Source organism: Arachis ipaensis, chromosome B5 (genome assembly GCF_059453495.1).
Source record: "Arachis ipaensis isolate K30076 ecotype BB chromosome B5, ASM5945349v1, whole genome shotgun sequence".
NCBI lineage: Eukaryota > Viridiplantae > Streptophyta > Magnoliopsida > Fabales > Fabaceae > Arachis > Arachis ipaensis.
Genome location: NC_142440.1, coordinates 83,573,383 through 83,592,648, shown reverse-complemented (window position 1 = coordinate 83,592,648; position 19,266 = coordinate 83,573,383). Strand labels below are relative to the sequence as shown.

At 38.6% G+C, this 19,266-nt stretch overlaps 1 non-coding gene across 1 annotated transcript; it reads left to right on the top strand.

Moving 5' to 3' along the window:
• The first annotated feature begins 14,579 nt into the window (after nt 1-14,579).
• On the top strand, nt 14,580-14,687 carry LOC148564797 (small nucleolar RNA R71). The gene has a single exon (XR_015885216.1). It is a non-coding gene; the product is annotated as a small nucleolar RNA R71 (small nucleolar RNA).
• Nucleotides 14,688-19,266: the final 4,579 nt, after the last annotated feature.

Below are 19,266 nucleotides of genomic sequence, written 5' to 3'. Positions count from 1 at the left end.
TATGAAGATTGATCATATGCATATGGCTCCTCCCACCATTGGTTATCCCATCCTTGATACATATCTTCATTGTAGCTCCCATTTCCTACAACATAGTGAGAACCAAACTCATAGCCAAAGTGAGAATTCATAATGAAAAGAGAAAATAAAATTCAAAAGCTAATAGAAAAATAATGAAACAAAATCCTAAACTAGCAAAGACTAGCAAACAATCCAAAAATCAAGCTATTCACAATATTCACATATATACAATAACCAATAACACAACACCATTGCAATTCCTCGGCAACGGCGCTGAAGAGAGAACTTTTGTGTGGTCTAGAATTCAGAATAAATTCCCGTTGCAAGTATAGCTTCTAAACCAACAAAAGTCCTTTCTTACAAACGTTTTGGTTGTCACAAGTAACAAACCCCTTTAAAATTGATAACCGAATTATTTAAACCTCGGGTCGTCTTCTCAAGGAATTGCAGGGAGGTATGTTCTTATTATTGGTTATGAGTTTTGCAAATTGGGGTTTGAAAGTAAGGAATAAGTAATTTAAACGACAATTAAAATAAATAAATAACTATAAGATAAACTCTTGGCAAGGTATGAGAAATTGGAAGTCCTATCCTAGTTATCCTTATCAATGGTGATGAGAATTGAGTTTTAATCCCACTTTGTTAGCCTTTACTAAAGCAAAGAAAGGTCAAGTGACTAATTAGTTTGATCCTCAAGTCCTGGTCAATTCCTAAGAAAGGACTGGAGTTATTAAAGTTCAATTCAATTAACAAAGACAACAATTATCAATCACGTTGAGTTTGACAACTCAAGAGTTACCAATTACTTAACCAGGGCCAAAAGGGGAAAAGTAAACTTACTCGAATAAAAATGTCTTCAGATTGGAAGCAACAGTATTATAAATAAAAGAAAGCAATCATAAACTGAAATACCTCAAATAACATTAAATAAGAGAATCATATGTAACATGGAAGAGTTCATAAATTAAATTGACAAGGTAATTTAAAAGGGAACATTGAACCTGATAAAGAGTTGGAATACTAACTTGAAATAATAAGAAATCCTAATCCTAAAACCTAAGAGAGAGGAGAGAACCTCTCTCTCTAAAAACTACATCTAAACTATGAAAAGTAAATAATTGGAGAGCTCCCCTTTTGAATGGATGCATTCCCCCATTTTATAACCTCTAATCTGTGCCTTCTGGACTTGGATCTGGGCCAAAAAGGGATTCAAAAATCGCTGGGAGCATTTTCTGTAATTTCTGGTGCGTGGCATCTGGTATGCATCCGCGTGGGTCACGCGGTCGCGTCATCTAGAGTTTTCCTTATCACGCGTTCGCTTCGGTCATGCGTCCGCGTTATATGTGTTCTGCTTATGGTGCGCGTCCGCATCAGTCACACGTTCGTGTCGCTACCTTTTCACGCTAGGTATGCGGCCGCGTCATCCATGAGTTCGCGTCGCTACCAGTTTCTTCAAAAACACCATTTTGTGCTTTCCTTCCATTTTTGTATGTTTCCTTTCCATCCGTTAAGTCATTTCTGCCTTAGAAGATCTGAAACTACTCAACACACAAATCACGGCATCGAATGGTAATAAAAAGGTAATTAAAATAAATAATTTCAAAGCATAGGAAACATGTATTTCCCATATATCACATAATAAGGAAGGGAAAGTAAAACCATGCAATTTTCATGAATAAGTGGGTGAAGGATTAAATAAATCTCTTGAATTGAGCACAATATATATCATAAAATATGGGTTTATCAACCTCTCCACACTTAAACAATAGCATGTCCTCAAGCTAAGTCCAAGATAAAGAATAAGGTAAGGTTAAAGTGGTGGAATCTCATGCAATGCAATCTATTCTAAATGCAACTACCTAAATGAATCATGCAATTCTAATTGTTATTCACTTGCATATAAAACTTACATGTAGTTAAATTAATTCACATTCTCAAGGAATCATATATGCATAGCCAAACCCTAGATAATGTTAAAGCACTTTTACAATTGAGATGGGTAAAAATATTTTTTCAAACTTGCAAGACAATTAACAATTCAAGCAGAGACATATGTAGATGAGCTATTGAACCCTCACTGGATTTTGTGTTTACTCTCTAGTCACTCAGTGTTTATTGGGTTAATCACTCTATTCTTCTTTTTATCCTTACTTCCTATAACTTTGTTTTTCATCTAACTAATCAACAATTATAGAATACAGACATACAAAAATCATGAGGTCTTTTTCAAGATTGTAATGGGGCCAAGGTAAAGGTAAGGGTATATGTATAAGGTTAAGTGAGCTAATAAGTGAATTCTTGATTAGTCTAAGATCTCACCTAACATACATATTTTGTAATTCAAAGTTTCTTTACCTGTTTGCCCAACTTTTCTCACTTTGTATTGCAAGCTCATGCATTAACTTAAATTTTATCCCATGTGCATTGATTCTTTTTATTTTGCAATTGGGAAATTTTTTCGTATCCCCCTAATTAAATACCGAATTTTTTTTATTTATTTATTTTTATTTATTTATTTATTTTATTATTTTTTTATGCACATGGTAATTCAATTGTTTTGACTTCACATGAGCATGCTTCCCAAAATTTTTTTATTTTGAAACATCTTTATTCTTTTTAACTTTCCATCTTTGTTTCTATCATCCATGTTCCCATAAAGTTCCCCACACTTAAACAATACACAATTTCTATCTTAAGCTAACCAGGATTCAACTTGGGATTTTTTTTTTGTTTTTCTGCTTATGGCTAGTAATGTGGTTTATATATAACAAGAGGGGTTTAAAAGCTCAAGGGGGCTAACAAGGGTGATGTAAAAGGTAGGCTTATTTGGGATAAGTGAGCTAAACAAGTAATGGCCTCAATCATCTCTATAATTGGACATATAGACTAAAACAAAGTAAATAACACTATAATAAAAAAGAAGGGCAAAACACACAGGAATAAAAATTATGGTTTGAATGTGACCATACAATTAAGCTCAAAACTCATAGGCTGTGTGTTCTCTAGCTCAAAAATCATATCTCAGTTATATATGTCATGCAAATAGAAATTAAGAGTTCCCATTATTCTCAATGTAAATTTTTTTTGGTGGCTTTAAAGTTTTAGTGTTCCTCTTTGATGAAATATTGTTAACTAACTAATATGCTATGTTCTATATACAACGTGTGTGGATTATTTTTGATTCAAAGTCTCTAGTTTACTTCTTTTATTTTCAATTTAAACCAAACTATCATATGCTAAAAGGGTAAACTATACTAATTAATCCACATATTCTATAACTAATAAATTTAGAATTGCAAACTAAACTAAATGGCTAAAATATGAACTAAAGTGCAAAATGCAGAAAATAGAGTAAAAACACATGAAAAGAACAATGTATAAGTACTGAAAATTAAAAATAAAAATAAAGATAAAAATACAGAAAAATAACCAAAATAAGATAAAAGATTCTGTAGTGGTTCACCAAAAAAAAATACGCCAGAGATGGCGACCTCCCCACACTTAAAATAAAGCATTGTCCTTGATGCTCACTCAAGCTGGGTGTGAAGGAGTGTCATCTCCAGAAGGATGGGCTGCTGGAGTCTCGGTGGTGGCCTAAGGATCTGCAGACTGGATGAGCGTAGGAGGATCTGTCTGCTATAGAGGAGGCTCTGACTGGATAGGAATCTCTGTATCTGCGGCCTGAATCTGCTGTGGCGCCTCTTGCTGTGTTGCAGCCTGCTCCGGTCCTGCCTGTGCAGCCTGGGTGGTTGTCTCCTCCTCGTGATCGTCCTCCTCCACCTCAGATGTATCATAAGAGGTATCAGGCTCGGAGGGGATGTCACCGCCGGATCGGATCATCAGTTTGATGTGCTCATAGCGTCGCTTGTTGCGACACTCCATACGGTCCAAGCTGGCGAAGAGGCGATGCACCAAATGGTAAATAGGCTCAGGAGCAGCTGGGGGTACAGTGGGTGGGGCTGGTGCAGCAGTGGAAGAAGAAGGGGCAGCTGAAGGTGTGGCTGTCTCATCAGAAGCAGGAAGGAATAGAGGTCTGTAGCCTAAAGCCAAAAAGTTCCTGCTGTAAGGAATGATCTTCTTGCAGTCCGCAGCAGGTGGCTTCTCATTAGCATCCTCCCAAGGCATGTCAACTCGACGGCCTAGCTGGGTGACCAGGTAAGGGAAAAGGAAGGTACCTCTGACATGGACCCTGGCCATATAGTGCCGGATGAAACGAGGCAGATACAAGTCCTTACCCTCCAGCACACACCATAGAAGGGTGATCATAGTGGCAGGCAGCTCTGTCTCATGAGTGCTCGGCATAATAAAGTTACTCAGGATCTGGTGCCAGAGTCGAGCCTCATCATTCAAGTATATCTGCTTGATTCCTTTAGGCATGGTGGTGTTCTTACCCATGACCCATGGGACAATAGGGTCAAGGGCTATCCTCTCCTTGACAGCATCCCTGATGTGCGGAAAACGATCTGACACAAAACTCACCGGCAAGTGCACCGGGTCGCATCAAGTAATAATAACTCACGGGAGTGAGGTCGATCCTACAGGGATTGAAGGATTGAGCAATTTTAGTTTAGTGGTTGATTTAGTCAAGCGAATCAAGATTTGGTTGAGAGATTTGTGATTTGTAGAATTTAAATTGCATAAAAAGTAAAGGGAATGGGTAAATTGCATGAAATTAAAGAGAACTGAAATTTAAACTGCTAAATCTTAAAGAACAAGAAATTAAATGGCAGAAACTTAGAACGCAAGAAATGTAAATTGCAGAATATTAAAGTGCAAGAAATGTAAATGGCTTTAATTGTAAAGGGAATTGGGAATTGGATTTGCAGAAATTAAACAAGGAAAAGTAAAATTGCAACAAACATAAGAGTGGGAGATGAATTGGATTGAATCGGATCTTGAAACAGAAATGTAAAAGAGCTTGAGAGCAGTAAACAGAGAATGTAAAATGATAATTCAGATCTCAGGACCCTAGAGACTAGATAACCAAGTCTAGATCTCAATGCCTTCCTAGATCCAACAAGAACAATTGCAAAGGAAATGTAAATTGCAGAGAAAGTAGATGAAGAAGCAATTAACAGAAATTTAAATTCAATTGTGCAGCAAAGAAACAGAGAGGTCTCATGATGAGATTGAAACAGAATTCCTTCAATTCTCCAACCCAAGATCCAAGACAATTGTAATTGAAATTGAAAGCAAGAAAACTAAGAGGAAGGGAATTCAATTCTCCTTCCCCGAGACTTAGAAATTAAAATTCACTCCACACCAAAAGCTCTCCGAAAACTCTCTATGAAAACTAAAAGGAAAGCTCTCCGAAAAACTTAAATCCTATGCTATTTATACACTTTCTTCAAATGGTCTTCAAGCCTTCAATTGGGCCTTTGATCTTGATGGAATTGGGTTGATAGAGGCCTTGGTTGATTGCTCTTGGAGTTGGGGAGAGAACCAAAGTGAACCGGGTTTGGAATCATGAAAGCTTGAGTAAAAGTTTGAGTAAAAGTTTGAGGCAAATTTTTACTCAAACTTTTCACATCAGCCACCCCATCCTTGCTGCTACCAACGTTTGAGCCAAAGTTTTGGGTCAAACTTTTGCTCAAACGTTGGCCCCCTCATGCACACTCATGGCGCCAACGTTTGCCAAAAAGTTTGAGGGAAACGTTGGCGCAAACTTTTGCTCTCCAGGGTATGTTGTTCATGGCGCCAACGTTTGCCAAAAAGTTTGAGGCAAACGTTGGCGCAAACTTTTGCTCTCCAGGGTGTTGATTTTTGATGCCAACGTTTGCCAAAAAGTTTGAGGCAAACGTTGGCTCAAGCTTTTCTCCTGAAAGTTTGCACAAAAGTTTGAGGCAAACTTTTGGTCAAGCTTTTTTTCCAAAAGTTTGTGCAAAAGTTTGAGGCAAACTTTTGGTCCAGCTTTTTGCTCCCTGGTTCATTTTCACTTATTCCAAAAGTTTGAGCTAAAGTTTGAGGCAAACTTTTGCTCAAACTTTTTGTCCTCTCTTCCTCCTAGCCTTTCCTTCTTGCTTCAACCTTTCTCCAAGCTTTCTTCACCTATCATCAATCAACCAAACACATCAAAGCTATGCTCAAAATCATGAGATATTCATTCTTTCATAATATGTGACAATTATAGCATAAAACCTCATAAAATTGCATTAATTCATCTATGGTTGATTCAATCAAAGGAAGCATGAAAATCTACCCAATTGGCTTGCTTATGGCTCAAGAAAGTGCATAATTCAAATGAAAACATAAGAAAAAGGCTAGTGAAACTAGGCTAAGATGACTTGTCATCACAACACCAAACTTAAAGCTTGCTTGTCCCCAAGCAAGAAAAGATTTATTGAGAAGAAAGAATGAAATGGAAGAGGATATTCATGCTAGCAGAGTATTATTGGTAGTTCATGGGGTTTTATGTGGATATGCAAACACTCACTTCTTATTGACTCTTAAGCCTAGAAAGTCTCCTTCAAGCTTCAAGTGACACACTGCTATGACCTCTCATTATTCCTTTATCCTTGGCTATTATTTTGTTCATAAGCTTTATTTGAGTGTCATGTGTAGCAAGTTCATTTTCTTTTCTTTATACTTGACACATTATTCACTATAGACACTTGGCTCACATTCCTTCTTAAAACATTGATGCCCAGCACCTCTTTGGGCTACTAAATGCCTTGTAGTTAGGTTGCTCTTGATAGTGGACTTTCAGTTGATGATCCCGGGTTAGTTAACCCAAGTCACCGAGTGTTGATGCACTCCAAAGAGCTTACTAATCCAAGCAGACCCTAATATAAAGACACCACAGGCATATATTCTAAGGTTCAAGCTATTGGTGTCTAGCTTTGTTTCTTTTTGTTTTCTTTTGTTCTGCCACTCTTTGGCTATTTCTTTTTCTCCCCTTTTTTTCTTTCTTTTTGTTTTACTTTCTAACCAAGGATTTTTATTTGATTGAGATTCATAGACAGTAGGCCACTTTATACTTAGAAGGAGATATCCTAGTTCTTTTATTCACTAAAAGTGAGCTATTATACAATCACACACATACCACCACTTACTTTTATTATACTTCTATCTAACAGAGAACTATCTCACTTCACCTTCAAACATTTCTTTTATTGAATTAAAGATGCAGGGGACAAAACATGCTTTTAGTCAAGTGGAAGTAAACACACAAGCACACACTTAAACTAGCTTACTTATTTTAAGAGTGATTCTGCTTGTATTAGATGAACACTTTAACAAAACACAAGTCAAAACATTTTTCAACAGCAAGAGTTAAGTGTAAATACGACCTATTGGTTTGCAGTTCCTTTGTCCTTCCTTCTGTTGTGCCCTTTTGAGTTATGATGCATAGTGTCCTCAAATGGTGGTGAATTCCCTGCACAATTCTCAAAAGTTGCTTGCTTCTCAAGCCCTTAGGTGACTAGTTAGTATGCATGGCTTGAGCGTGGCTTGTGGATTTAATTTGGTGTGGAAACACCAAACTTAATTTCTTGCTACTTCTCATGATACAACAGGTTAACTCTAGGCAAAATCTTGTGTCCTTGCTAAAGGTTATGAAGTTAAGACTAAAAAGCAGTTAAGTGGTTGCATAATCTGTTTGATTGCTTGGAACTAGCAATGTGCAGGAAGTTAGAATGTGCTTTTGAATGAGGTTTTGGTGGAACACCAAACTTAGAATCCTACATTCTCCCTTAAGTTGTTTTTGGTGTGCAACACCAAACTTAGCTCCTTGCAATATATATCAATTATTCAACATTTTTATTGAAAAAGCTATGAAAAGAAAACTACCTCAGGTTGGGTTGCCTCCCAACAAGCGCTCTTTTATTGTCACTAGCTTGACATTAGGGCTTTCTTTTATGGAGGTTGGTGCTTGTAGTGCCTCAACTTGTCTCCCCTGACTGTGATCCTCCTTTTTGTTCTCTGGTGTTCAATTTCAGCGTGCTCTAATGAGAGTATGTTGCTGACAGTGTAATAGTCATCACTCTGTTGGCTTGTTCCCAGCGGTTGATATATCAGTTGCACTTTGTTACCTTTGGAAAGCCCCTCTGTTGGAATCTTCCTGTTCTTCCAACCCCTTTTTGTTTTGTTTCTGCGTTTCATCCTTTCTTTTGCTGATCTTTCTTCTCTGGCCGTAGGCTTACCTTGGGGATCTCTCTTCTCAGTGGCTAATACTCCAATATTCTCTTGAACTTCTTCATCAGTCTGCACAATCTTTTGCCTTGGGATGTTGCTGTGAATCACCTTGTCACTGTCTTCCTTTAACTGTGATTCTCCCTTGTCAATTTCCATATAGTCTTTCTTCTCATTACTAAACTGTGCTTCTGGTAATACCTTCAGAGTGACACTCTTATCATGCATTCTGAGAGTTAATTCTCCTTCCTCCACGTCTATGATAGCTCTAGCAGTGGCCAAGAATGGCCTTCCCAGTATAATAGAGTCACCATCATCCTCATCTGATTCTAGAACCACAAAATCAGCAGGGTATATGAAATTGTCCACCTTGACCAGAAAGTTTTCAATCATACCCCTGGGGTATACCGTTGACTTATCTACTAGCTCTAGAGATATCTGTACCGGTTTAACTTCCTCTATACGCAACTTTTTCACCAAGGAGGTTGGTATTAAGTTGATACTTACTCCTAGATCGCACATTGCTTTAGTGATGGTTAATTCCCCAATGGTGCAAGGCAGCAAGAAGCTCCCTGGGTCCTCAAGCTTCGGAGGAAGCCCTTTTTGAATCAAGGCCCTGCATTCCTCAGTAAGCAGTATGGTTTCTTTCTCATCCCAACTTCTTTTCTTATTGATAAGCTCCTTCAAAAACTTGGCATACAGAGGCATTTGCTCAAGTGCTTCAGCCAAGGGAATATTGATCTCCAGCTTCTTGAGAGTCTCAAGGAACTTATGAAAATGTTGGTCCTTAGCCTCTTTGTTGAACTTCTGGGGATATGGCAGTGGAGGTGTGATGCTCTTTCCTACTTGCTGCTGTCCCTGAATCACTTCTTTTGAACTGTGTGACTGGTTATCCTTCTCTTTGAGTTTCTCAGTGCTCTTGTTTGGCATCACAACTTGATTCTTGGCTTCATCTTCCTTTGTTTGCTCCTCATCTTCTATTGACCTTTTGCTGCTCTCTGCTTGCTTCTTTGTAGTGTCATTGTTGCTCATCAGTGTTCTCCCACTCCTTAATTATATTGCCTTGCATTCTTCCTTAGGATTTGGGATTGTGTCACTCAGCAGTGAGCTTGAAGGTCTCTCAACAGAAATCTGTTTGGAGATTTGCCCAATTTGCCTCTCTAGGCTCTTTATGAAGGCTTCATGGTTCTTAGTTGTCATTTCCTGGCGTTTCAACATTTTGTCTATCAAGGTCTCCAAGTTAGTGAGTCTTTGAGATTCAGGTGATACTTGAGGTGGGTTGTGAGATGTGGGTGGTGGATGGTAGGCATTTTGGTTGGTGGGTTGGTTATTGGATTGGTACTGGTTGGGGTTGGGGTAGTTGTTTTGAGGTTTTCTGTAGGGGTTCTGGTTAGTTTGCTGCTGGTTGTGGTTTTGGTTGCTTCTTGGGTTGTTTTGGTTTGAGTTCCTCTGCCATGGTTGTTGGTTTTAGGTGTGATTATCTCCCCATCTGAGGTTTGGGTGGTTCTTCCAGGATGGATTGTATGTATCACCATACACTTCATTTAGTCCTTGGTTGTGCATATACTGTACTTGCTCTTGTTGTTGTTCTTCTTGAGTTTCTTCATTTTGCCCCAATGTGGATGATGGTTGGCTTGTGTTAACTGCTGCAACTTGGAGGCTATCAATCCTCTTGGCCATTTGCTTAAATTGTTGTTGAATTTGCTGCTGCATCATCTTGTTTTGAGCCAAGATTGAGTCCACTCCTTCTAGCTCCATTACTCCTCTCCTTTGTGATGGTTGGCGATTTCTTTGGTGAGCAAAGAAATATTGATTGTTAGCCACCATGTCAATAAGATTTTGAGCTTCTTCTGCTGTTTTCATCAGCTGCAATGATCCTCCAGCTGAGTGGTCAAGTGATTCTTGAGCCTTTAGAGTGAGTCCTTCATAGAAGTTCTGTAGCTTGTCCCACTCAGTGAACATTTCTGGTGGACATTTCCTCAGCAGAGCTTTGTATCTCTCCCATGCTTCATACAGATTTTCAGCATCCAATTGTGTGAATGTTTGCACCTCAGTTTTCAGCCTGATGACTCTTTGAGGTGGATAGAATTTGGCTAGAAATTTAGTCACCAAATCATCCCAGCTAGTGATGCTTCCTTGAGGAAAAGTTTCAAGCCATTGTGCGGCCTTGTCCCTTAATGAGAACGGGAACAGCAGAAGCTTGTAAGTCTCAGGATTCACGCCATTGGACTTGACAGTGTCACAAATCCTTAAGAAGGTAGATAGATGTTGATTTGGATCCTCCAATGGTCCTCCCCCAAACGAGCAGTTGTTTTGGACCAATGTAATGAGTTGTGGCTTCAATTCAAAGTTATTTGCATTGACATTAGGGGTGAGAATGCTGCTTCCACAATGTCTAGCATTTGCAAAGGTATAGGAGGGCAAAACTCTCCTCTGGGGTGGGTTGTTATTGTTGTTTTCTGCTCCACTAGGTGGATTGGTTGAATGTTCCTCCATATCTTGGAATTCTTCTTCTCCAACAATATTTTTCCCTCTTTCAGCTCTTCTTAACCTCCTGAGAGTTCTTTCGTCTTGTTCATGAAAGGTGGGTGTGGTTCTTCTTGTACCTGACATACAAGCAGAACATAAGAAACACACAAACCAGTGACACTTCAATCTACTGCTAGAATGAAGTTTTAGTTAGCTTAAGAAAAAATTCAAACAGTTAGTGGGTTAATTGAAAATTAAAGGACAGAAAAGAAAAAGTGCTTGATCTAGATCTCCACTTCACGTAATCATTGTCAATCTAATCAATCCCCGACAACGGCGCCAAAAACTTGATGTGCGGAAAACGATTCGACACAAAACTCACCGGCAAGTGCACCGGGTCGCATCAAGTAATAATAACTCACGGGAGTGAGGTCGATCCCACAGGGATTGAAGGATTGAGCAATTTTAGTTTAGTGGTTGATTTAGTCAAGCGAATCAAGATTTGGTTGAGAGATTTGTGATTTGCAGAATTTAAATTGCATAGAAAGTAAAGGGAATGGGTAAATTGCATGAAATTAAAGAGAACTGAAATTTAAAGTGCTGAATCTTAAAGAACAAGAAATTAAATGGCAGAAACTTAGAACGCAAGAAATGTAAATTGCAGAATCTTAAAGTGCAAGAAATGTAAATGGCTTGAATTGTAAAGGGAATTGGGAATTGGATTTGCAGAAATTAAACAAGGAAAAGTAAAATTGCAGCAAACATAAGAGTGGAAGATGAATTGGATTGAATCGGATCTTGAAACAGAAATGTAAATGAGCCTGAGAGCAGTAAACAGAGAATGTAAAATGATAATTCAGATCTCAGGACCCAAGAGACTAGATAACCAAGTCTAGATCTCAATGCCTTCCTAGATCCAACAAGAACAATTGGAAAGGAAATGTAAATTGCAGAGAAAGTAGATGAAGAAGCAATTAACAGAAATTTAAATTCAATTGTGCAGCAAAGAAACAGAGAGGTCTCAGGATGAGATTGAAACATAATTCCTTCAATTCTCTAACCCAAGATCCCAGACAATTGTAATTGAAATTGAAAGCAAGAAAACTAAGAGGAAGGGAATTCAATTCTCCTTCCCCGAGACTTAGAAATTAAAATTCACTCCATACCAAAAGCTCTCCGAAAACTCTCTATGAAAACTAAAAGGAAAGCTCTCCGAAAAACTTAAATCCTATGCTATTTATACACTCTCTTCAAATAGTCTTCAAGCCTTCAATTGGGCCTTTGCTCTTGATGGAATTGGGTTGATAGAGGCCTTGGTTGATTGCTCTTGGAGTTGGGGAGAGAACCAAAGTGAACCGGGTTTGGAATCATGAAAGCTTGAGTAAAAGTTTGAGTAAAAGTTTGAGGCAAACTTTTACTCAAACTTTTCACATCAGCCACCCCATCCTTGCTGCTACCAACGTTTGAGCCAAAGTTTGGGGTCAAACTTTTTCTCAAACGTTGGCCCCCTTATGCACACTCATGGCGCCAACGTTTGCTAAAAAATTTGAGGCAAACGTTGGCGCAAACTTTTGCTCTCCAGGGTATGTTGTTCATGGCGCCAACGTTTGCCAAAAAGTTTGAGGCAAACGTTGGCGCAAACTTTTGCTCTCCAGGGTGTTGATTTTTGATGCCAACGTTTGCCAAAAAGTTTGAGGCAAACGTTGGCTCAAGCTTTTCTCCCAAAAGTTTGCGCAAAAGTTTGAGGCAAACTTTTGGTCCAGCTTTTTGCTCCCTGGTTCATTTTCACTTATTCCAAAAGTTTGAGCTAAAGTTTGAGGCAAACTTTTGCTCAAACTTTTTGTCCTCTCTTCCTCCTAGCCATTCCTTCTTGCTTCAACCTTTCTCCAAGCTTTCTTCACCTATCATCAATCAACCAAACACATCAAAGCTATGCTCAAAATCATGAGATATTCATTCTTGCACAATATGTGACAATTATAGCATAAAACCTCATGAAATTGCATTAATTCATCTATGGTTGATTCAATCAAAGGAAGCGTGAAAATCTACCCAATTGGCTTGCTTATGGCTCAAGAAAGTGCATAATTCAAATGAAAACATAAGAAAAAGGCTAGTGAAACTAGGCTAAGATGACTTTTCAACAATCCCAGTCAAATCGCATAAAGCGCATGTCCTCTTCAGCCTTTTGGTAACCGTCTGGCTTATCGGACTTCGGCTGAAGGTGCAGAATATCCTCAATGGCTTCCTCAGTTACCAATATCTGTTTCCCTCTGAGGTGCACTGCATCCAGGGAAGTCTTAAAATAATTGCAGTAAAACTCTCTTACCCAGGAAGCATTGACCTCAGTCAAATTTCTCTCCAAGAAGAACCAGCCTCTTTGTTTGATCTGATCGGAGGTGTACTGCTGTAGTTCTTCTGGAATTTTTAGTGTCCTCTCCAGGTACAGATTTTTGGAGGTGGCAAACACGGGATACTTCAGTTCACAGTATCTGTTTGCAAACTTAATGGGATCATTGGTAGGGAGGAGCTGGTCAACCTTCTCCTGCAGGGTAAAGTGCTTTTCCCGCCAGGAGTTATCATGCATAATCTCCAGGAGAGACATAAAGGATTCACCTCTTTTCCATTTGCCAGTTGTTGCCTTTCCTTTTCCTTTTCTTTGAGGGTCAGACATCCTGAAAAATAGAAATCTAGGATATAATAAAAGCAGGAAAACAAGTAGGCAAATAACAAGATAAGCACAAAGTGGCAAAAGAGCGGTAGAATAATGAAATGAGTTAAAGAAATGTATATTTTAGATTGTTTCGGAGTTGAAAAGTTGATATGAGAAATTACAATCCAAAATATGTTATAAGTAAAATACCTGTTAATTAGAAAAAACAATAATCATGCCATGAAGTAAAAAGTTGAAGGAGTTAGTTAAAAAGCAAAGAGCTAAGTTTAGAAAGTTAAAAGTGGTTAAATTTGAAAAAGAGGTTAGAAAGCGGAAATCAGTGAGTTAGTAAAAAGAAACTTGAAGTAAGTGGCATTGAGAATCGGTTTCTAAGTAACAAGAATTTCACAATTTAAAAAAAACAGTCAACTCATATTCAAGCAAGGAAATCAGGTTGTTGATGATTCATATAGACATAAAAATAGCAAAAATTAAAATCGAATCATCAATAAAGCGATTTATTAACCGGGAAAATAGATGAATAGGAATGCTGGCCCGCGCATTCATGAATTGGTTTGGTAAAAGATGAGGAGTGCCAAATTCAAATTGCCAAAACCAAAACATGAATGAATATCAAAATAATTTACAGAAAATTGGGTAGCATTCCGGCTAAAATTGGATGTTCCCGGGTAATAAACAGCAAGTAGAATAGTTCATATAAATTAAAACAGATCTGCAAATAGACATAAATAATATGAACTTGAAAGAGCAGTCGCAATAGCAGCATGAACAGTAAGAACATCATATGAACAATGCTAACATCACAGCAACAGCAGAATTGCAAAAATTAGAAAACAAGTAGCAAGAACAGCGCAATGAATGAGGCCTAAATCCACTAACCACATCCTAACTACCTAACCACCTAGAATCCACTACAACATACATCTCTAACTATCCTAAATTTAAACATAAACAGAGAAATATGCAACTAACTACGAATAAAAGAAAAGCGGCGTTCGGCGGAATGAGAAATCATATTGACTTGCTGAGTCAATATTTTGTTCTGAGCCAATATGGCATTCAGAGCATCAATTTCAAGAACTCCCTTCCTTTGAGGCGTCCCATTACTCACAGGATTCCTTTCGGAAGTGTACATGAATTGGTTATTTGCAACCATGTCAATGAGTTCTTGAGCTTCTGCAGGTGTTTTCTTTAGGTGAATGGATCCACCTGCAGAATGGTCCAATGACATCTTTGATAATTCAGACAGACCATCATAGAATATATCCAGGATGGTCCATTCTGAAAGCATGTCAAAAGGACACTTTTTGGTCAGTTGCTTATATCTCTCACAGGCTTCATAGAGGGATTCACCTTCTTTCTGTCTGAAGGTTTGAACATCCACTCTAAGCTTACTAAGCTTTTGAAGAGGAAAGAACTTGGCTAAGAAAGCCGTGACCAGCTTATCCCAAGAGTTCAGGCTATCCTTAGGTTGAGAGTCCAACCATATTCTAGCTCTGTCTCTTACAGCAAACGGGAAAAGCATAAGCCTGTAGACCTCGGGATCAACCCCGTTGGTCTTAACAGTATCACAGATCTGCAAGAATTTAGTTAAGAACTGAAAAGGATCTTCTGATGGTGTGTTTATCCGTGATCACTAAGCCAATACCCACTAAGATCATGGCCCCTAAGGGAAAACAAACCAACTCAAGAGGCAAGAAAGAGAATATTCCAAAACCACTATGGAATCAAGGGAAGTTCTTAACCAAAGAACATTCAGACCATTACTACAAAATAATGGGTCTAAGGTCAGTGATCCCGGAAGTTAAATTCGATCTGAAAGAAGACGAATATCCGGAGATCCAAGAGCAAATTTGAAACAGGAGCTGGGAAGTCCTAGCTAATCCTGAAACAAAGGTGGAAAGAAATATGGTTCAGAAATTCTACACAAATCTGTGGTAGACGGACAGGCAGAGAATAGCGGGAACTGCATTCTATGACTATAGAACTCTGGTCAGAGGGAAGATTGTTCACACTCACCCTGATAAAATAAGAGAGATCTTCAAGCTGCCTCAACTACAAGATGACCCAGACTCCTTTAATAGGAGAATGATGAGACCAAACCTGAGCTTGGACAAAATCCTAGAGGACATATGCCTCCCTGGAGCCAAATAGACAACGAACACAAAGGGTGCCCCAAACCAACTCAAAAGAGGAGATCTCAAACCAGTCGCCAGAGGCTGGCTGGACTTCATTGGGCACTCTATACTGCCCACTAGCAACTGCTCTGAGGTCACCATCAGAAGAGTGACAGGCTCCCAAGGGTGTATTGGTAAATATTTTCTCCAATAAAACCACGTTGCAAGTATAGCTCTACCAACAACAATCCTCGGGGGTCAAATTTAGAGAGGGATTTGGTTGTCACAAGTTCAACCCCAATAGAAATAACCGAAGTATTCAAACCTCGGGTCGTCTCACAAGGAATGGGCAAACATGTGCTTCAACATTTGTTAGAAATCCGAGGTTGTGAGTTATGAGCATGAAAATAAATGGGAATCTTAACAAGCAAGTAATCTTAAATTGCAACAAACTAATTCAACTATCTAAGCAAAACATGAGCAATTCCAATGAACAAGCAATATTCCACTTAATTCTATTATAAACCAAGCAAGTAACTGTAACTAAAGCAAATAATTTGGGAAAATTGGTTTCAAATATGAATAATAAAAGCAACTCTTGGCTAGGCATGGGAATTGGGGTCACGATCCTTGTCTAACAACCGTATCTTGACAATTATGAGGAACCAAGCTCATTAGGTCTACCCTCAAAGTCTTAAGTACGTGATATCTACTCCTAGACTTGAAGTACGTCAAATGGCTTTGATCACATCAACCCATAAGTCCCAACCTACCTACTAATTGGATTAGTAGTGGGTTGGCGTCAATGAGTATCAAATTGACCACCAAGGGCTCCCAAATCATCAAATCCATTAGACTCAATGACTCAAGTTTACCCAATTCCCTTGACCTAGGCCAAGAGTAAAGAAGACTACTCCATAATCAAAGTAAACAATTCATCGAACTTGGAAAGCATTAACAAAAGACATGTTCAAAATAGCAATTAAATTGAAATCTACAAGTACCCACTAACAATTATCAACATACAATCATCCAAACAACAAGATTAAACATAGAAATCATCAATATAACATCAACAAGTCAAGATTCACAACATTCATGAAATGGGTATAAAATGACAATTGACAAGAATTCATAAAACTATCACTAGATATAAGCAAAATTGTAACAAGGAATTCAAATTGAATAATTAAAACTAGTAATTAACAAGATCCAATTCATAAATCAACAAGGAAAGATCAAATTAAAACTAGATCTAGAGAGGAACAAGGGTTTCTCTCTCTAGAATAACCAAAGAACCAAAAACTAGCTAAAATTATGTCTTAGTGTAAAAATGATTGATCCCCCCTTTCCCCCTAGCATCCTTGGGTCTATTCCATGCAGAAATAGCTTGAAATTGGGCCTGATGAGCCTCAGAAATCGCCAGGCAAGATTTCCTTTAATGAGGTCATGTGCAGCTTCCCACGCGTGCGCGCCAAGTGTGCGTGCGCATCGATAGGAATCTTCTAATCCGCGCAGATGCGTCCATCCTTGCGCGCCGCTTCCAGCCAATCCCATCCACGCGTCCGCGTAGAGTGTGCAGGCGCGCCGATGCTGCTTTTCCCAAGATTTCAATTCTTCATGTTCCTCCCTCTTTGTACATGCTTTCTCCCTCTCTTGTAAGTCATTCATACCCTATAATTCCTTAAATTTCTCAACAAATACATCACGGCATCGAATGGAAATAGAAGAGGATTAAAATATGGCAATTTTAAGGTAAAATAAGCATGTTTTCCATCATGGAGCAATATTGGGAAGTGAACACAAAACCATGCATTTCTTGCGAATAAATGTGAGAAATATTGATAAAATCTCCCAAAATAAGCACAAGATAAACCACAAAGTCGGGGTTTATCAAATCTCCCCACACTTAAACCAAGCATGTCCTCATGCTTAAAATAAAAAAACCAAAGATCATGATGGGAAAGGGTTTATGAAATGCAAACAACCTAAATTGATGCATGCAACTAATGTAAAATCATCTACCTACTTGGTCAAGAGTAAATCTATCCTCCAAGAATACATGTGATCATATAGGGTGAAAATAGTATGTGATTCATGAATCCTACCAAATTGAACATCACCATGGAATGCATATGACTTGCTAAATGAACGCTTGTGAAAGCCGGGAACAAGCATTGAGCATCGAACCCTCACCGGAAGTGTATCCGCTCTATTCGCTCAAGTGTATAGGGTTCGTCACTCAATGTTCTCCTAATCATGCTTTCCAAGATTTTTTTTTTCATCTAACAATCGACAATTACTTAATGCATGCTTACAAGTATCATGAGGTCTTATTCATGGGTTGTAACGGGGCTAGGGTGAAGGTAAGGATGTATATGGCCACGTGGGCTTAAAATTTGAGTCCTTGATCAACCTATGATCCACTAGACACATAGAACAACCTATACAACTACAATATATTACCTAGCTACCCTTGAGTTTTACTCTTTTTGTATGCTGATGTATTCTTTTCAATTCACACCAATATGCATTATTTTTGTTACTTTATCTTGGGGCATCTTTGTCCCCTTTCATTACTTTCTCTCTTTTATTTATTTTTTTTATTATTATCCCCTTTTTCTTGGGGTTTCTTTGTGAACAAAAGTTTTACTGCATACAGTTTCATCATTCAACACATGAGTATGTTCCCAAATCCTAGAATTTTTCAATTACACTACAATTACACACCTATATATCTACCCGAATTTCCCAAGTATACCCTCCTATTTGAATGACACACATCCTAACTTACCTAAGCTAATCAAGGATTCAAATTTAGGGACATTCATGGTTTTTCACTTAGGGTTGTTTATGTGCTCTATTTAAGAACAAAAGGGTTTATCATGGGCTCAAAATTGGTTAGCAACGGTAGATAAAAGGATTAAGGCCATTTGGGAAAATTGACTATTGAAATGATGGCCTCAATCATGTAAATGCATTCATACACCAAGCAATGGACATATAGAATCAGACAAAGCAAGGATCACAATCATAGAGAGAGAGATATGCACACAAGAATGGAAATAATGGTTAAAAGATGTAACCATGCAATAGGCTCAAAAATTTCATGCTTGTGTTCTTAGCTCAATCACTATGTTCCAAAATACATTCTTAAAGTAAGTTTACTGCAAAAAAAAAAATTTTCAGAATTTTGGTAGGTCACCCACGACACAGTTTCTTGAAAAGGAAGTTATTGCTTTGACCAAGTAACTCTATAGAAACTAACTATCATGCAAGGGTATTTATAAGCAAAACTAACTACACATGCAATATTCTAACTTCTAAGCAAAAGATAAATCCATGGGTATTGAGGGAAAGAGAATGTTACCCATGGAGATCGGTCGAACGACCTCCCCACACTTTAGAAATTAGCACGGTCCTCCGTGCTACGAATAATACGCAAGGGACGGTCGGGACCGGAACCTTCACTATCCCCATCATTAGAGCTCCCATCACTTGGGTTTGAGGTGGATGTGAACATTTCGGGTTCCTCCATGCTAGGGGTAACACAACGCAGAAGCTTCTTGATGTAAGTGTACCGGCGGTGGTTGCGCCGCTCATATCTATCAAGCTTCCGGTGAAGATCTTCTATCCTTTGATGTGTGGATCTCAGTGGTGGTGATGATGAGCTAGAAGGAAAAAGAAGTGGCGGGGCCATATCGAGGCTTGGTTTGCTCATGGGAAGGTGTAGGTATTTCCCGCTTGGGACCACATCGCCCTTAGCTGGAACTATGATCTTTTTGTCCTTGGCTTCCCAAGAAACACCCACAGCAGCAACTTAGTCATACACCAATGCTGGAAATGGCAAATTAC